Source organism: Ambystoma mexicanum, chromosome 4p (genome assembly GCF_040938575.1).
Source record: "Ambystoma mexicanum isolate Mex_15411 chromosome 4p, UKY_AmexF1_1, whole genome shotgun sequence".
In the NCBI taxonomy this organism is placed as follows: domain Eukaryota; kingdom Metazoa; phylum Chordata; class Amphibia; order Caudata; family Ambystomatidae; genus Ambystoma; species Ambystoma mexicanum.
In genome coordinates, this window is record NC_090927.1 from 1,033,414,241 (window position 1) to 1,033,434,484 (window position 20,244).

A 20,244-nucleotide genomic window follows, 5' to 3' on the forward strand; every position below is an offset into this window, starting at 1 on the left:
GCCCCACATTGTGGAAACCTAGTACACAGCCGCAGTAGCTCTGATGATAGAGAAATCCATGCTTTAAGTCGTCGGTCACACAATTCTTGTATCCAGCATCACTGGATGTCGCCAGTGCATTCTTCGAGACACAGGGGAATGCTCTTAAACCCACCACACGCCCCAAAGGGTGACGTTATGAACGTAAATGGAGACTCATCTTTAACATCTGATCCCCAGTCTGACTCAGTAAATAGCACCCATTCAAATACGGCCGACAAGACTAGTGCCGAGTCTAAGCCTAGCCTCTCGTCGGCAGCAGCCATGCAGATCTACAACAACGTCTTGGCCGCCTCGTCAGCTGCACTTCTGCCCTTCCTGAAGATGTATGAATCGCTCCACGAGGCCCACAAAGACCAGTCTTCACTCATCATTTCTCTAAAAGAAAAGATGGACAGCTTCAACTCAGTTACAAACTTTTTACAAAGCCAGTTTACCCAGGAAGCTGAGCGAACCTTGCGCTGGCAAGAGCGCTTAAGCGACCTCGCCGCAAGCCATCATTGCCAAAACGACTCTCTTGCAGACGGTCTACTTGAGGCAGTGAAGTGGATGCGGCACTCTACTGCTGAGTCGATATCCAGAGTGGACACCCAAACAACTGGATTATCATCTGTGAGCACATCCGACACAAGCTCAATTCCTTCATCAGAGTCCTTGAGTCAAGGCTCTAACAAACTAAAAGAGCGGCCATCTCCCGGCCATCTCCCAGCTCTACAGCCAACTCAATACCCAAGGCATCCCCTCAATAATGTCTCAACTGAATCAAGCTTCAGTATCAAGCAAGCACAAGTCTGACTCAATTGGCAATGCCTCAGCGCCTGCTCAACTTACGTGCCAATCACAGCTCGATCCACCAGTAATACACATTGACACGATGCCTATAGTGTCATTTGGTATTTTCCAAGGACCGCCAAAACAACAAGAAGGTCAACCAATAACCACTGAAAGTTTCTTAAAGGGTCCATCGGCACAAACACGACCAAGAAAATCGAGGCAGGTAACCAGGAAAGGTGTACCGTCTTTAAACACACGAAACCTGATTCGCAATATACCCACAGATGCAAACCCAGGCCTTTTTAAGCGTGCTGATACAACTAAACAGACTGTGGCTAACACCGCAAAAGATCAAGTCAGATGAACACACGCTGTCTGGCCATCGGAAGTCCACTCCAGTAAGCGTCAAAGAATGGACTCCGATCCTGAAAGCTTTGTAGGGAATGTCTCTAAATCCATGATCGATATTTGCGATCTATCCACATACTCTGATGACACGTCGGACGTTCAACCTACCGCTAATCTTGGCGTGGCTTTGGAAGTTCCACAAGTGGGGTGTTTTTCAAATAGAGTGTCAGCATCAAGCAGCAACGCGAAATTGGATAATAAGTCAAAGATGTCTGAGCAAAACAAGGAACAAAAGTCATCTCGCCTGAATCCAAAACATACCAGCTCTCAAGGAAATAAGTCTGTACGTTACATCTCAAAGGCTTCCACATTATTGAGTTCTCGAACCAATCTTTCAATTTGCAAATTAAGATTGCAATATCTTCATCAAGACGAGGATGATTTGAACTTAAATCGTCGAAATGTGATGAAATTATTCACCTGTATCCCATCACTACGAACAATTACATCTGACGACATAAAAATCGTGGAGTATGCAACTGAACGTAGCTGCGATCAAGTTCTCTTGCATATCTCGTCTGCCTTAGTCCGCAACACCATCTTGAACGCTGCGGACGAATTACTGAGCTATGGATTCGATATTTCTCTTGAACCAACAAGCCCTAGTCATGCCAATCTAAAGTTAAGTCCAGGGCAGGCCAATCTCAATCAAAAGGACCAAAGACGTTCGGACCCGAGGCAGATTGACCACACTACCGACCGCCAAAGATCGCATACTGACCAGACTTTTAAAAGCAATACGAGAAATGGCAAAACAGACTGGCATTAGCCATTAATTCCCGGAAACGAATGTCCACGTGATTTCATCTCTTGGAACACCAGAGGGTTCTCCCATTTATTTAATCATTTTGATGTGGATTTGGGAAAAGTTTTTGTCATGTGTTTGCAAGAGACATGGCTAAGTGTGCCTCCAACTAGAGACGGATTTATGATCTTACTAAATCCCGCAATCAAAAACAAAATAGGGCGTCCTTCATCAGGCCTACTAATGCTGATTAGGATTAATACATGGTGGCAGCTCAAGGATGTATATATCCCCAATCCGTTCGTACAAAGCGCCTTACTACAATCAAATCATCCAAACATAGGAGTGAGGAAGCATTTGCTCATTTTAAATGGGTACTGGAACCCGGGGAAATTCACTACAAAATCCTTCATCGAGTCCATAATTTACATACTTGATGACGTCATATTGAAGTATAAGAATCTCTCAATAATTTGTGCAGGAGACTTGAACTACAATTGGTTCAAGTACGATGAAGGAACTCAGAGTTACAAGCCAGCTCCTGCCAAAGAAATTGCATCTCAGGATCGGCAATGGAGTCAAGCACTCCACATGAGGAATTGCCAAATGGTTAACGGGCACGTGACAGGTGACCGCCCTCCAAAGCAAACGTGGTCAAACAATAAGGTTCATTCAATCATTGATTATTTCTGGGTATCGCAAAACCTGTTTGAAAAAGAATTGTCATTAACAATCGTACCCATGAACAACAGTGACCACAATCTTATGCGGCTCACCTGTCCGGTGGAATGGCCAACAAAAAATCGATGCCACGATATTCCTATCTCAGTGAACGCAGGTGGCAACCGTTTAAGGATCGACAAAGCAAAAATCCAAAAGATCAGCCAAAACTTCAGCAACGACGAAGCAACAGCGGTTGATTATCTCCCCTTGCTTTTCGATTTCGTAACTGTTCGAGTGGCAAATTCCACCATGGGGCATAAACATAAACACATATCATCGACAATTCTGATGCAAGCCAAAAAAGCGATGCGACACGACGTGAGGAAGCTGAAGAAGTTGCTCAAGATCACCAACGACACAAGCTCCATAATCTCTGCAATCCATAGACGTCGTAAAGTGTATCGTAATTGGTTAAAATCTCAGAAAATTATAATAGAGCAGGACAAAGCTGAGCTATTAATGAAACAACTAGTCCAGAAAAACTCACGGGAAACATGGGCAATCCTCAATTCTGGGAACTCCAAACATCAGCCCATGTCGTCAAATGAGATTGACTCAGCGCAATGGATGCGTCATTACGCAAACATTTTTAGCAATCCACAACATGAAGTCGCAAGCGGCTCTAAGCAAAATCTGTCTTCATGGGACTTGCGTATTCCAGCCGAAGACATAAAACTCACAATTCGGTCTTTGAAGAACGCCGCTGGTCCGGACCTCATAACGAATGTAATGTTAAAAAACAATGAGGCGGAATGGGCTATCTTCATAGAATCCCTATTTGCAAGAATATCTTCAACGAAGAAAATACCTGTTTCTTGGCGGGATGCTATAATAGTTCCCATCCATAAGAAGGGCAATCGGGCTGACCCATCCAACTATCGCCCGATTGCCCTGTTGGATACTGTCGGAAAAATGTTTGCCTCTTTTCTACGTCAACAGCTTTCTCAATGGTCAGTCGTGGAACAAATCCCAGATATGCGACAAACAGGATTCACAAAAGGAGTCGGCGTCGAAGTGAACTTGCTGCTAATGACCATCTTAAAACTTGAAAGTATAAGGGCTAAAACACATCTGTACGTCGCCTTTATCGATCTACGTGGCGCCTTTGATAGTATCAATCGCTCTAAGCTATGGCAAAAATTGGAAAACTGGAACTGTCCAAGTAACTTGATCGACCCAATAAAAGCGCTTCATTCTGACACAGCCATCAGCATACGTTTAAACAATCAAGACGCCCTATCTGATCAAATACCTATGAACAAGGGCGTGAAACAAGGCTGCCCACTAGCTGCCGAGCTGTTCAAACTCTTCATTGCCGACATCCCAGTCCATCGCACAAATGTGAGATGTTTTCCACCAATCCTAAATAACACTGAAATTGGATGTCTTATTTACGTGGATGACGTGGTCCTTCTAGATAAGACCCAGATAGGCCTACAACGGCAAATGACAAACTTACATGAATATCTCATCAAAAACGATCTGGAGATAAACACTGACAAGACCAAGATCGTCGTCATTGGTAGAACAAACCTCAAAAGACAAAGGGCCTTCACTTGGTACATCGATAAGAACCCGCTTGATGTAGTAGACTCAATAAGATACCTAGGAATCTCTTTTAATAATTCCCTCTGCGAACATCACTGGAAAACCGACCTAATAGCTCGAATGACTCAATTCAGCATACAAGCACAAATCATATGGGAAATTCACTCTTACTCCCATATTGACATTCTATTCTCAAAAAGTAGTACCGGCTATTACTTTTGGCTCGGAAGCAGGCTGGAGCATAGACGTGGCTTTTTGGCAGAAACTCGAGGGTATTTTTTGGCGGCGGTTCCTGAAGCTACCAACATACATTTCAATGACTCAGTTAAGACATGAGCTTTCCTTAAACTCGTTACACACTACTGTCTTGTGGAAATCTTTAATGGCATTCCGGAAAATGATTGTAACGCCGATGTCTCCTGCTTATCAGATCTTCTCTAAGAGTGCTGGACCTGGTCACTCCAATTTACTTGAAGAATGGAAACAACGCTTGATACAGATATTAACTGGTGCCGATTTAAATACCGACGAACTAATAATGAGACCACAATCTGCCAAAAAAAAGTTTGAGACTGTGAAGTGGATTCAGAATAACGAACAAAGGAGAAAGATGGCCTCAACATTAGATGCTGGAATAGGTGAACTTAAGCTGGGAGTTCCATGTAACTATCTGACGAACTGCCCGTCGAGACACCATCGTGAGCAGTTCCTGCGAATACGGCTGAATGCCATTGACACAAGAGCCATGTTGTGGCTTCGTCATTCCAATGAAGTAACTGATGATTTGTGCCGATTTTGCTTGAAGGAGCCCAAATCCCTAGAACATTTAATAACTAAATGCACGATAATTACGGAAAAACGTATCCTACATCTTGGGAACTTTAGTCCTGCGAGCCCCGACTCTCGAGATTGGTGGTCTCATGCAATGGCAGGCAATTCCGTGAAACTATGCTTTGCGATAGTTGATTTCATCGCCTCTCTCAAATTGAAGGCTGTGGGTCAATTAACACGATTGTGCCGCCCTAATCATGAAGTTTGATGGTACTTGAACGGTGGCTTTGGTCGCTCCTGTGTTCTTTATGCACTTATCTTTCTTGCATTTTCTCTTGGTTTGGTCTAGTGTTAGCGTTTTTGGAGGAACACGTGACAAAAATGTTTGTAATAAAAGTCTGATGTCACAGTGTTACGCTGAGACATATTAGACTGATGTTGCAATAAAAAATAAAAATAAAAAAATATATATTTAGAGCCAATCAGAGCCGCTCTGATTGGCTCACTGCCCCCTCATCAGCCAATCCAAGTCGCCGGCAGGTGAACGCCGGCCCACACCCTAAGGCCACACACACCAAGGCTTCCTGTCTGGAGCCTGAGCCCAGTGTAAGGAAGAGCCAGGAAGCACATGACCCCAACACTGCTGGAGCAGTGCTGCCACCATCCTGGGAAAGGCTAGGGTTGAAACACCCTGCAGCAAAGGACAGCACAACCAACTTTTCTGCATTTTCAACCTGAGCAGATTCGAAATCTGCCGGACACCCCACATTTCGTGGGATGCTGAACTGTGCATCGCTACAGTAACAATCTGCAAAATCCGCTTTAAAAAGCTGGAATCTCGCCGTGTCCGCCATCAGCCTCGAGGAGGCTTTTCCATTTCCAAGATGGCCGAGCGCCATCATTCGTCGAGCAACACCAGCCTGTTGCCGATTTAGAGCTGCTCTGATTGGCTCACTGCCCCCTCATCAGCCAATCCAAGTCTCCGGCAGGCGAACGCCGGCCCACACCTTAGGGCAACACACACCAAGGCTTCCTGTCTGGAGCCTGAGCCCAGTGCAAGGAAGAGCCAGGAAGCACAGGACCCCAAAACTGCTGGAGCAGTGCTGCCCCCAGCCTGGGAAAGGCTAGGGTGGAACACCCTGCAGCAAAGGACAGCACAACCAACTTTTCTGCATTTTCAACCTGAGCAGATTCTAAATCTGCTGGACACCCCACATTTCGTAGGATGCTGAACTGTGCATCGCTACAGTAAAAATCTGCAAAATCCGCTTTAAAAAGCTGGAATCTCGCTGTGTCCGCCATCAGCCTCGAGGCGGCTTTTCCATTTCCAAGATGGCCGAGCGCCATCCTTCGCCGAGCAACACCAGCCTGTTGCAGATTTAGAGCTGCTCTGATTGGCTCACTGCCCCTCATCAGCCAATCCAAGTCGCCGGCAGGCGAACGCCGGCCCACACCCTAAGGCCACACACACCAAGGTTTCCTGTCTGGAGCCTGAGCCCAGTGTAAGGAAGAGCCAGGAATCACAGGACCCCAACACTGCTGGAGCAGTGCTGCCCCCAGCCTGGGAAAGGCTAGGGTGGAACACCCTGCAGCAAAGGACAGCACAACCAACTTTTCTGCATTTTCAACCTGAGCAGATTCGAAATTTGCCGGACACCCCACATTTCGTAGGATGCTGAACTGTGCATCGCTACAGTAAATATCTGCAAAATCCGCTTTAAAAAGCTGGAATCTCGCCGTGTCCGCCATCAGCCTCGAGGAGGCTTTTCCATTTCCAAGATGGCCGAGCGCCATCATTCGCCGAGCAACACCAGCCTGTTGCAGATTTAGAGCTGCTCTGATTGGCTCACTGCCCCTCATCAGCCAATCCAAGTCGCCGGCAGGCGAACGCCGGCCCACACCCTAAGGCCACACACACCAAGGTTTCCTGTCTGGAGCCTGAGCCCAGTGTAAGGAAGAGCCAGGAAGCACAGGACCCCAACACTGCTGGAGCAGTGCTGCCCCCAGCCTGGGAAAGGCTAGGGTGGAACACCCTGCAGCAAAGGACAGCACAACCAACTTTTCTGCATTTTCAACCTGAGCAGATTCGAAATTTGCCGGACACCCCACATTTCGTAGGATGCTGAACTGTGCATCGCTACAGTAAAAATCTGCAAAATCCGCTTTAAAAAGCTGGAATCTCGCCGTGTCCACCATCAGCCTCGAGAAGGCTTTTCCATTTCCAAGATGGCCGAGCGCCATCATTCGCCGAGCAACACCAGCCTGTTGCCCATTTAGAGCCGCTCTGATTGGCTCACTGCCTCCTCATCAGCCAATCCAAGTCGCCGGCCCACACCCTAAGGCCACATACACCAAGGCTCCCTGTCTGGATCCTGTCGGAGCCAAACGAGCCTGGGGCCAAGAACTCTGCCCGCCGTGAAACATGTACCAACCATCTGTGCTTCGATTCCAGTTGGGGTAAGTGCATTTATCACACCCAACTGATCCCGAATTCCACTCATCACTTGCCGACAACTTTGCTGAACTTGCGCATGCTTTTCAGATATGACTTGCCGCACTGCTGCACCCTGTGCATCTGCTATATTCATCTCCGCTAATTATACTGTAACCTACATGCGCTGCATTTTGTTCTGCCGTTAAGCGTTTATGCATATTTGCTGACACATGTTTCTGTGACACTGACCAGTGACATTACTGCACAGTTATTCTACCATCACTGTACTACGGCTCTATTACTAGGTACTAGGGACTGCACAAGTATTTCATCCCTGGTCGTAGATCATCTGATGTGTGCTCTGCGCCCGCTCAGGCAACGCCTTACAGCTAAATATAGGTGCCTAAATCCTCTATACCTTTTACGCCCTTCTGCAGTACCTGCCTTACTAACGAGTGTACTGTGAGGCACTGTACCATTCCTTGTTGGCCTTCTACGCTTTTACACGCTTGGTATAATATTTTTAGTCACTCCACTAATACTGAATATTCTTCCTTGGCCATCGCAGCCGTTGTATGCACTGCTTAACTTCACCCTCTATTATGCTCAGCTTCAGTATGCACTGCCCTCATTTATAGTCACCCTGCCAAGTCTGTAATTACCATGGTGGTCAACGTAGCATCAGAATGTATTGCTAAGTATTCACTGCTACTATGCCATATCTGAATGTATGCATATCCCTCGCTGATCACTGTAGCATTTGTATGTATTTAATAGGCATTTCTAGTCACTGTGATTACTATATTGTTGGGCTATTAAGGGTTGTGGCAATCACCCGACACCCGCTGCCCTGATATGCCCATGTTGTTGCATGCCCAACACAAACCCTTACCCAGGACCTATTGTCTTACCTTAGTCCGCTAAGCTGCTAGGCATCCACCGTGTCACCCCTCACCCACGAGCTCCCCGCAGAACATTGTGTGACATTAATATTAATAATGCATTGCTCCTTGATTACATACCTACTATGCCCACTACCTGACATCATTATCCTTAAGCCTGTCTATCTACACTCGCTTCACCTCGTCCTCTACCTACTATACACCCTTCTGGCCTCAACCACACTACAACCTGTGCCCACTATGGCCATTCACACCAAACCAACTACCACAAACACTACAACATCAACGTGCTCACTTCCATCCCACAACACGATATTGCATAGCCCCTACTTAAATGAGCCAGCCCTGTGGCTACAACACTTCACCACCAAATCTATCCCTAACCAACCATGCCATATGCGCATCAGGAACGCTAGGCTTTGCTCTCGCTTCCATCACCCCTCAAGCACACACATTACTCCACGGAATTGCATCACCTCTCACGGCCACTCCTCATCATGGCATGACACTGTTATGTCCAAACTCCCCAATGATGTACCGCTGCACTCACCTAGTTGCCTATCAACAAGCCAATGGAGTATACCATGTGCCACTCCAGCCCGGAACCAAAGATTAGCAACCAGATGTCACCACTGGTCCTACCACCTGAACACAGACTGCAGGGTCAACTCTGCCAACTCAACCAAGAACAAGACCTCTACTCCAGTTGCCCCACTTTCGGTAGAGGCATCCCCAGCCAACATTAAATAACTCCCAAGCCAAACTCAAAGGGGCGCTCATTAACGCCCCCTCAGTCTCCGCTCACGCGTTAGACATCGCCGACTTCATTGTGACTGAAAATCTTGACTTTCTGGCAATCACAGAAACCTGGTTACATGCGGCGTCAGGCCCTGCCATTCCAGATAGCTACTCCATCATTAGGTGCGACAGGGACACCAAACAAACTAAGGGGGGGGATTAGCATTCATATTCAAAAGTTCTCTTAAACTAAGAGTCGCCAACTACCTTCAGCTGCCCTCTGCTGAACTACTCTCGATTAAACTCCCTATCTCACAATCACACCGCCTCAGTGTACCTTATCTATCGGCCACCTGGTCCCACCTCCACATTTGTAGAAGATATCTCTTCCATTCTAGCATCCAGCAGTAAGCCTAAATCCCAAATTATCATACTTGGTGATCTTAATCTAGGCTATCTGGACACGAATGACACTAAAGCCTGTGACCTAGCCAGTGTCCTATGCCACTTTGGCCTTACCCAGCATGTCAATGTACCCACCCATATCAAGGGACGCACACTGGACTGGGTTTCAGACATGAATTGTGCATTAAACTTAATCTCAGTCTTACCATGTGCATGGTCTGACCATCATAAAATAACATTCTCCATCAACTCTTGCCCTCCCGCGGATAAACCTTGTACTGCCCGACCTACACACACGCGTAACAAGAAGGATATCACAACTGAGAAACTACTTCCTCTGATCCTTCCCCTACTAAACTCGGTCTCCACTACTTGTGCTGACCCTACCGTACCGGTAGACACCTACAATCGAGCCATGCTAAAAGCCTTGGATTCCATTGCCCCTCTTAAACAGTGCAAAGAAAAACCACACAATCACCTGAATTCCTGGTTCTCCCTGCACTTACGAGAACTTCGTAAAGATAAACGTAAAGCTGAGTCTCTTTGGAGACACTCACCTACTCCAGCAAATAAAATTAACCGCCTTTCCATCACCCTCTCTTACAAAGAAGCCATACTAGCTGCCAACAAAGAAGTCTATAACAACAGGATCATACAAGCTCAATCCAATACGAAGGAACTCTTTAAAATTCTTAAGGAATTAGAGTCACCAGCTGCCCCACTGGACACGTGCACCCCTGACACTGAATGGTGCGCTAACATTTAAGCAGCACTCCTAAACAAGATCACTACACTCCAAACTAAAATCAACACCAAAAAAAATCTTCTCCTCGACTCTGCAAGTAGCACCCATTCCTACAAAATACCACCCCCTAATCATTTGTTCAAACCTTTTAGCTTCTCTCCTCTCACCATCAGGAAAGTGGAAAATATCATCAAGAAGCTAAAACCATCCAATTGTCAAGGTGACGCCTGCCCAGCACCAATTGTACTTCCTTCATCCTCCTCCTTTAAATCAGGCATAGCACCCAATAACCTTAAGGATGCCTGGGCAATCCCCTTGATCAAAAAACCTAACTTAGACCCTAGCAACCCAACCAACTATAGGCCTATCCCCACAGTACCTTACCTCCTAAAAATCCTGGACCGTGCTGCATATCTCCAAATTCAAGATTATCTTGATAAAAACAACCTATTAGGACTTAGGCAATCCGGTTTCCGGCCAAGACACGGCACAGAGACAGCCCTAATAGATCTAAAAACGCAAATTGAGGATCTGAAAAACAAGGGCAAACAAGCGCTCCTACCCCTTTCAAACCTATCCGCCGCCTTTGATCTGGTGGACCATCAAATCCTCTGCCAGCATCTCAAAACGGCCGCCCATTTCTCCGAGGCAGCCACCTCCTGGATCAGCTCATTCCATTCCAATAGATCCATGAGAGTCTTCTCACCTGTTGCCGCTGCGGACCCAGCGCATGTCCCCTGCGGAGTCCCACAAGGCTCGTGTGTATCCCCCACGCTCTATAATGTTTTTACTAAACCACTCTTTGATATTCTTGACCATCTGGGTGTCACCTACACAAATTATGCGGATGATACCCAGATATTCATCCCTATCACTGGTGATTATGTAACTGACGTCAAAGACCTAAATGCAGTCTACACCGTTATCCAGGCGTGGATGGCCCACTACGGTCTCTGCCTAAACGATGAGAAAACTGAGTTACTCATCCGAGGCTCTCAGTCCAAACTTTCAAAACTTGATAGCAAATATGACTCCTTCAACATTGATGGCAACATCATCAAGGTCACTAATGTCACTAAAACCCTCGGAATTTACCTAGATTCCACCCTCTCTCTCACCAAACAAACCAATTCAGTAGTCTCGGCATCTACATATACGTGCAAACTAATCACTGCTTGCCGTCCCTTCTTAACTATGGGCAACTGCCTAATCCTTGCTAGAACCCTCATCCTATCCAAAATCGACTACTGTAATGCCCTATACTTGGGAACGAGTCAAAGAAACATTGACAGACTTCAGGTAACTCAGAATAACGCCATAGCGGCTGCTCTCAACATACCCAGGCGCGCACACATTTCATCCACTAGACGCAACATACGTTGGCTTCCCATTTCACTGCGTATCGCTCTCAAAACACTTGTTCTAAGCCACAAAGCGCAGAACAATGCAGCACCGGCCTACTTTACAGCACGCTTCACTCAACACACAGCCTCCAGACCTCTAAAATCTGCACAAGCACACACACTCATCATCCCTAGCTTCAAGCTACAGACTGCCAGAGGTTCAAGCTTCCCAGTCCAAGCAGCGAAGCTCTGGAATTCCCTACCCAAAGATCTCAGGAATGTCCCCTCTCCTCAATCCTTCAAAAACAGAGTAAAACAATGGCTCCATGAGCAAGATGAAGCCTCGGCTACCCTTTGGTAACATCTATTGCATGTTGTGCCCCCGCAATCACCCCTGTATATATTGAGACTACTGACTACCTTGTAAATGTATGTATCTATCTTTGCTCCATGTATATATATTATGTAACATGTAACTGCCTTCTGTAACTTTCACTGTAACCTTTCCAAACATGAGCCCTGATGCCCGTGGGCAGGTTGCACAATATAAATAAAATAAATACAAATACAAATACAAATTGGTAATCATTTATCGACCTCAGAAGGGTAAAAGGCTGAGTTGAACTGGCCACCAGGGGGCGCACGGATGAACGTCCTCTCCGTGTGAGCACCGCCCCCATGGTCCCAAAATAGCGGCATGAGCCCCCGCTGATGGACCCCCCCACTGCGAAAGTGCGAAATCCTCTGGTCTGAAGAGACCCCCCCGCAGCGGAGAAGAAACCCGACGAAAATCGGGCCCGTTTTCGCCGAGAACGAGGTGTTTTCAGGAGCGCCCGCCCGCTGCACCACAGGAGACTCGAGTGCGGCGGCTTCTGTGACGGACCTCTCTGGCGGTGACGGCCCGCGCCCCGGGCCTACGGAGAAGACCAGGTGCGGGACCCCAGAGAGGTGACGCCCTCCAGGACCGGCATATGAGCACGGGGTAAGTGAGGACCCCCACCGCGAGACTCCGCGGCGCCAGGGCCCGTGCCCCGGTGGCACCGCGTAACACGCGCACCCTCCTCACTTCTGACGGCGCGTGTGGTGAGTTGTGCCCCGGGAACCGGACACGCTCCGAATAGAGCAGGGCGTCGACCTCTGCAGTTGCTGCCTGCTGGACCCGGACCCCTATACTGGTGCTGCTGCCTCCGGCCCCACCGGGGGTGGCGAGGCGCTTCTACACACCGGGCTGCGCCAGATCCCGGCGCAGAGCCCTGAACCACGGTGCACGGCCCCAGGCCCCCCCTCCTTGCTGTAGAGGCGGGGACGACCCCCCTGGAGGCTGAGAAGGCCGCGAGACGCCGCATTCAGTGAAGGACACAATTCATAACACGGTCTACATAAAAGACTGATCTCCACGTGACCATTGTTTCTAACTGCTGGCTGCCCTGGCATACGCTCCCTGCGCCAAACGTTACACTGAAGGGACAAGGGTAACCCGCTAGCCCAGCACTACATACGGGACAACCCCCGCCTAGGCACGCTTCTGGACCATGTAAACCCTGCGTTGGGGACACCAAACACTGCCCAAACGTCGCGCTCTACGTGCAACGGATTCCCAGCAATCTGGCAGGGAAGGTCTCAACGGAGGTCCCCTAGAACGCACAGGTGACCCCAACCCTGGGTGAGCATAGCAGTAAAACCCTGCCCCGTGACCCCCCGCTGACCTGACCCGAGGAGTTGGCCCACATCATACGAAGTGCCGAGAACAAGCGACAACACTGAGCCTGCCACCCGTGCATCCTCCCAGAGGGTAGGGCCCCGTATCCAGGGGCATGTGCCTCCTCTAACCCGGGATTTGGCGCATGGACCCGCGCCACAAACTGGCCAAATTCGCCTACGGACCATCCCCCGCACCCTCTGGGACCATAGACACCATGGCCACGGACCCATCGGAGGCAGGTGCTGCGGCCACCAAAGGAGACATTGCCACTCTATTGTCTGAAATAAAAAACATGGGTGCCAACCTTGGCGGCAAAATCGACAAAATCACCCAGAGAATGGACAGCTTCGAGGAACGTTTGGAAAGCGTGGAGAATAATCAGACTTCAATTGACACCCTTGAAACTCAGATGGATGTACGAATCCGCAACATCGAGAAAAGAGAGGTCGAGGCAAGGCTTAAGATGGATGACCTGGAAAACAGGGAAAGGAGAAATAACCTTCGCTTTTTCGGCATTCCGGAACGTGATGGTGAAACTGAGAAAGACCTCAGAGACGCCATTCATGACATCATCAAAATACTAACCGCTGATGAAGACATTGATGAACCTAAGACTGAACGCATACACAGAGCTGGAGGACCGCCTGGCGGCCCACGCTCTGTACTGGCCAAATTCCACCGATATCAAGACAAAGCCAGAATTCTTGAAAAAGCCAGGTCTGGTGGCCCGCTCACGATGGGAGGCGCGCAAATCACCATTTTTCAGGACTTATCTTCGCTGACGCTAGCCCTAAGACGCCTTTGCAGCCCCCTGACGAAATGGCTGAAAGACCAAGACATAAGGTATAGATGGGGATACCCTTTCTCGCTTACCTTCGAGCATGGCAGCAGGAAATTGATCCTACGCTCCGAAGAAGAAATCAAAGATTGTATCGCCGATCTCCTTGGAGCGAATCAGGGAAGCAAGGAGAGTGACGACGGCGAGCGCCCGGGAATGCAGTGGGAACTCCAGGGCCCTAGGGGGATCAAGGAAATATAGGTGCCCCAACAACACTCCCGAGCAGGACTGAGCCAAGGGACCCAGGCGAAATTTGAGCTGACCACAGCCATAGCCACAATAAGCGGCGCTGTCTCCCGCGGAGATCGTTACATGGCGGACCCCGCCGAATGGATGCCGCCGCTGGCGGGGCATCCCTCCGGGCCGAAAAGTGACGTGAACTCCCGCGGAGAGACCAGCAAACCACACGTAACGTTGGTATTTTTCATTTGCTTGTTGTTACTGTTGTTGAAACTGTATAACGTTTGGGGGAGGGGGAAAGGAGATGGGGGCTCACCCTTAAGTAGCGATGGGAAATCTGATTGGGACCGTGGGACAACGGTTCCCACTGATGGTCCGCCAACGGACCGTACGTTTCCACCTAGTCCGTTCCGGACGCCGTCAACGGCTGCCGACGCAGCACACCCTGTTCCTACGCTCAAACGAACGCCACCGACTATGGTGGGACACGAGAAATGGGGAGAGAGGTAACGAACACTTGGGAAATGTAGAAATAACTCTGCACTCGCTTCAAGGTGTCGCATTCGCGATGACACAGGGTACCCGCAGGTCTTTCCGGACTCTGGTGGTGAAGGATTCCAGACTACAAACCGCCAATGGCATCACATGAGAAGGTCAAGGGCAAGGGTCTTCTCAGAATTGGGTCAATCAATGTGAAGGGACTGAACTCTCCTACCAAGAGGTCACTGGTACATAGAGAATTTCGAAGGTCTGGCATAGACATTCTCCTCATCCAGGAGACGAAATTTGCGAAGGGTGAGGAGCGGACAGTTCTGGGGACTAGGGGAGGCACGGAATTTTGGGGCTCTGGCCCGCTCAGAAAGGGGGGGGTCGGAATCCCCATTAAGAAAGGAGTTGGGTTTGAATTAGAGAAGTCCTGGTCAGATGTGAGCGGACGAGCCCTCTTGATTGTGGGAAAAATTGCAAGGATTCAGGTCACGATTGCCACAGTGTACTCGCCCAATACCGGACAGACTGCATTCCTCAGGAAAACGATTCCCAAAATAGTGCTGGAAACTGCAGGCCATCTTGTGGTAGGAGGCGACTTCAACCAGTGGATAGACCCATCTGTAGACTGGAGACCAGGCAACCCCGACACGCGGAACCAGCACAGAGGGGCCCGCACTGAATTCGCAGCCCTGATGGAGTTATACGATCTACGTGATGTATGGAGAGCACAGCACCACGACGAAAAGGGCTTCACTTTCTACTCGAACCCTCATGGCACATTCACGCGCATAGACTATATATTCCTCTCGTCTGATCTTGCGAGGTCCACAAGCCACTCCAGTATAGTTCCGATTACATAGACAGACCACGATATGGTACTGGCAGACGTCGATTGGGCTGATCTGCCTGTCGCCGGAGGATCTTGGCGCTGCAATGAGTCCCTTTGGACTGATGTGGTTTTCAGAGGTGAAATGGAGACCGAGATTGAAGAATATTTCAGGACAAATGACAACGGAGAGGTCTCCAAACAAGTGATCTGGGAAGCTGGGAAAGCTACGTGGAGAGGCGTGCTAATACGCGAGGGCTCCTCTAAAAAGAGAGAGCGGAGGATTGTCGAGAACAAGCTACGCAGTGAAATATACCAGCTGGAGAGCGAATTGAGGAATGAAACAGAAATGGACTCCGCCAAACTGGATATGGCCCGCCGCAAAAGAGAAGAACTACGACTGGTACAACATGGCCAGGTGGTGCGGAAATTGCAATTTCTGAAACAGACATACTATGAAAAAGGTGACAAGGCCGATGCACTCTTAGCTGCCAGGCTCAGGGAACGGAGAGAGGAACGCAAGGTTAAGGAGATTTCAGAGCCCACTAGCCCCACGACCCACCTACCTTGCTCAATACCCGAGCGTTTGCCACCTTCTATGAAAATCTATATACCTCCGAGCTGCTATCGGCTCATTCTGACATAGCGTCCTATCTGTCCCCAATTACCATCCTTACAGTAACGCAAACAGAAGCCGAACTCCTTGATAGCCCCATAACTGAAAGCGAAACGAGAGATGCAATCAAACGACTTACATTAGGGAAGTCGCCGGGCGAAGATGGCTACACGGCCGGCTTCTACAAGACCTTCGCCGATCAATTGTCACCCTTCCTCACGGAACTCTTTAACGAGATAGTGAGCTCTAGGACCGCCCCAGATTCCTTTAAGAAAGCCCTCATATCTGTCATCCCTAAAGAAGGTAGAGACCCCAAACTGTGTGGATCGTATCGCCCCATTTCCCTCCTCAATCTGGACGCGAAGATTTATGCCAGGGTATTGGCTGCCAGACTAGAAACTTTAATGCCCAAACTAGTCCACTCCGACCAGGTCGGATTCATTCTCGGCAGGCAGGGTGCCGACACCATGCGTAAGACTCTGCACCTTGTCCATGCCGGGCACAGTCTTCAAGACAACCCGGCCCTCCTTTCGATTGACGCGGAAAAAGCTTTCGACAGGGTGGAGTGGGACTTCCTGAGTGCAGTCCTCCAGAAAGTAGGAATAGGCCCCAAATTCCGCGATGGGATACGAGCACTATATGCCTCTCCCAAAGCGTCAATCTTCGTTAACGGAGAATACTCCAGGTGGTTTGAACTGCAAAGGGGGACCAGACAGGGATGCCCGCTCTCAGCGATCCTGTTCGCACTTTCCCTGGAGCCTCTGGCACAAAATCTCAGAGACGACTCCCGAATAGAGGGAATACGGCTGGGAGGGACCGAATACAAAGCAGCGTTGTACGCTGATGACATCCTTCTACATCTAACCAGACTTATGACCTCAATCCCTCATGCAATAGCCCTAATAGAAGAATACGGTCGGTTCTCTGGATTCAAAGTGAATATGTCTAAGTCCATCTTCTTTCCCCTCCAAAGTGCCCCGGTTGAAAATAAGGCAAGGTTCCTCCCCCTTGGGCTTAAAATAGAACACGTGACATTACAATACCTAGGTATAAAGATTACTAGAACCCTAGGTGACCCCGCTTCTCCGAAGCTTTGAAAGAGATCTCGAGAAATGGAGTAAACTGACGATCTCATGGCTGGGGCGTATTAATGCCGTCAAGATGGTGTGCCTCCCTCGCTTTCTATACCCCTTCCAGATGCTACCGATCGTGATACCCAATCAATTCTTTGTCGAGGCCCGAAGGACCATGTTGCGGTTCATCTGGCAGGGGAAGAGACCGAGGATCTCATATGACACGGTTATTCTCCCCACAGAAAGAGGAGGGGTGGGTCTTCCTGATCTAAGGAATTATTATAAAGCTACCCAGTTGCGCGTCCTAATCCCACACCTTAGGGACCACAAACACCTGCAATGGGTCCAGATGGATAACCACTATATGTCCCCCGCCACAGTGGCAGAATGGCTTTGGTCCCCATACCAATGGGTGCAGAGGAGAATCAGAAAACATCCCATATTGACTACTATATGGAACATATGGCGCACCGGGAAAGAGATGCGAGAAGTCACCACCTGGCCATCCCCGCTCAGTCACCTATGGTCTCCTGGCGTAAATGACCATATTCCGAACCTGGAGCGATTCCAGTCATGGTACGAAGCGGGCCTCGAAAGGGTAGGACAACTTCAGAGAAAAGACTCGTTCATTACACTACCGGACCTGACAACGGCGCTGGGGATAGGTACCTTATCGACATTTCACTTTATCCAGCTAAAAGGGGTGTTGACAAAACCTGAATGGAGAGTAAAATTGAGAAGAGACCTCACCGCCTTTGAGAAACTTCTGGACTCCAGATCAGAAATGAAAGGCCTCATATCCGTGATGTACCAAACACTCTTAGCAGCAGGAGGTGGCAACACTGAACCCCTCAGAGCCAGATGGGAAAAAGACTTAGGCGAAGAGATACTCCCCGACCAATGGGACCTGATGTGCAGAGCCGCACCCAAATCCTCCATCTCCAGCCAGTACAAACTTCATGCAATAAAGCTCCTACATAGATGGCACTATGACCCACTTCGACTCTCTAAAATGTCCCAATCCATGAGCCCGAAATGCTGGAGGAGGTGTGGAGAAAATGCCAACTATTGGCACATGTGGTGGGGCTGCCCGCACATCAAAGTGTTCTGGACTGAGGTTTTGGGATGGATTAAGGAGATAGATGACATTCACAGGGAACTCGACCCACACCTTGTTTTGTTCGGCCTTGAAAGAGACGAGGAAGAGTGGCTCTGGGTGAAAGGCCTGGCCCCCCAGCTGTTGTTGGCGGCAAGAGCCCTCATAGCGACCAAATGGAAGTCTCCCCTGATCCCAGGGAAGGCCGAGTGGATCAAAATCGCTACAAACATTTATGTGATGGAAACGATCACCGCCTCCTTGCACAATAAATCTGCGAAATGTGAAACCCTATGGATGGACTTCAAGAACACGTATATCTCACCCCCTTCTGCCCCCCAATCAGAGGAGCCTCAAAGCCCCACTGAATGATGCCATGCCCAAAGGACAATACAAAATACAAACAGCGAGTCACCTAAGTCCGGCTGCCAATATCTTGCAATGCTTAGCCCTGTGCCAACCGCACGATACCGATACCAATGTTTGATGATTGTATTTGTGACGTACAACAAACCAAGTGGGGGGGGGGGGGAGGGTGGGAAGGAAGTACGGCAAACAGCCAATGAAACATACTCAGGTAACTGGAACTGTCGCACGACTACAAGACTCTTGGTATATTGTTTATATTTGCATCTAGTGCCCGACTTGCCCCCCTGAGGGATGTGCAACCGTGTTTAAGCAATGTTTGCATTTTTCTGTTATTTGTAAAACCAATAAAAATAAAATTTAAAAAAAAAAAAAAGGCTGAGTTGAGGTGTTTAAGAACAGACTAAATCAGTGACTCACCCCCTGAAGTGTGCCTGAAATAAACCTTTAATGAGTCTAGCAATTATGGTATAGAATTCCAGAAAGGCAAATTATTTGTTATTCCCATTGTTTCTTATTTAAGGTCACTGCTCAAATTGTTACACTTTTGGTGCCCCTGTTTTTTTTTTAAGAGGTCTGAACAAGAAAGCCAGCCATTCCAGTAGCAAAGAGCCACATGGCACTGTCCACAACCCAGGAGCTTACATCTAAAAAATGACGTCCCTGGAGACCATGTTCGCAGATGTGCACATTATGTGAAGGAACTGATTGCAGTGCTTAGGAGGCCGCTTATACTCCCCCCAGGGAAGCGTCACCCGCTGTACGCCACAAGACTAACTATGCATTTTCCTAGTATTAACTGTGTTTCGTATTGCTAATATTCATTGGCATGACCGGGAAGAAATCGAAACATTCTTCCTTGTTTTTTAATTGGTTTAAAAAGGCTAACTGCCCTTCATTACACTCTGCTCTGCGAGTGCCCCAGAAGGCTGCATGGGAGGAGTGCAGGAAGGGAGCAAAACTGCAGCGAGGATTTTCAAATCAATTAAATGCTTCAGAGAAATGCCAAAGCAATGGAGGATGAAAGTGCTTTCAAAGAGGTTGCCTTTGAGTTCAGCAGAACCGACCGTGCTTAATAGAGGTAAAAATGGTTTTGTGATCGAAAAGGCTCTCACTGGAGCAAAAGAAAGTTCGCGCTGACACTTTGGCTACCGGTATTTCCGCTGCAGTTGCGGTAACTGGTGGTCACAGATCGGATGTTTGTGGTCAGCTCACACGAGCCTGAAGCAATTGTTACAGCAAGAAACAATGTGCATGCAAGAGTATGGCAAGCCGCCCGTCACCGCGCTTCACCCAAAGCAATTGGTAAAGCAAGGTGTGACCACATGTACATGCATCTCCTCACCAAAGCTATTGGCCAAATTAAGACTTGACTGAGCCTGCATGTATGAAGCTCCTGATTCATCTGAAGCAATTGGCAAAGTCAAGCGTGACGTCATTCAAATGTGCATTCATTCAGGTGACTCATTAACTCCGCCAATTT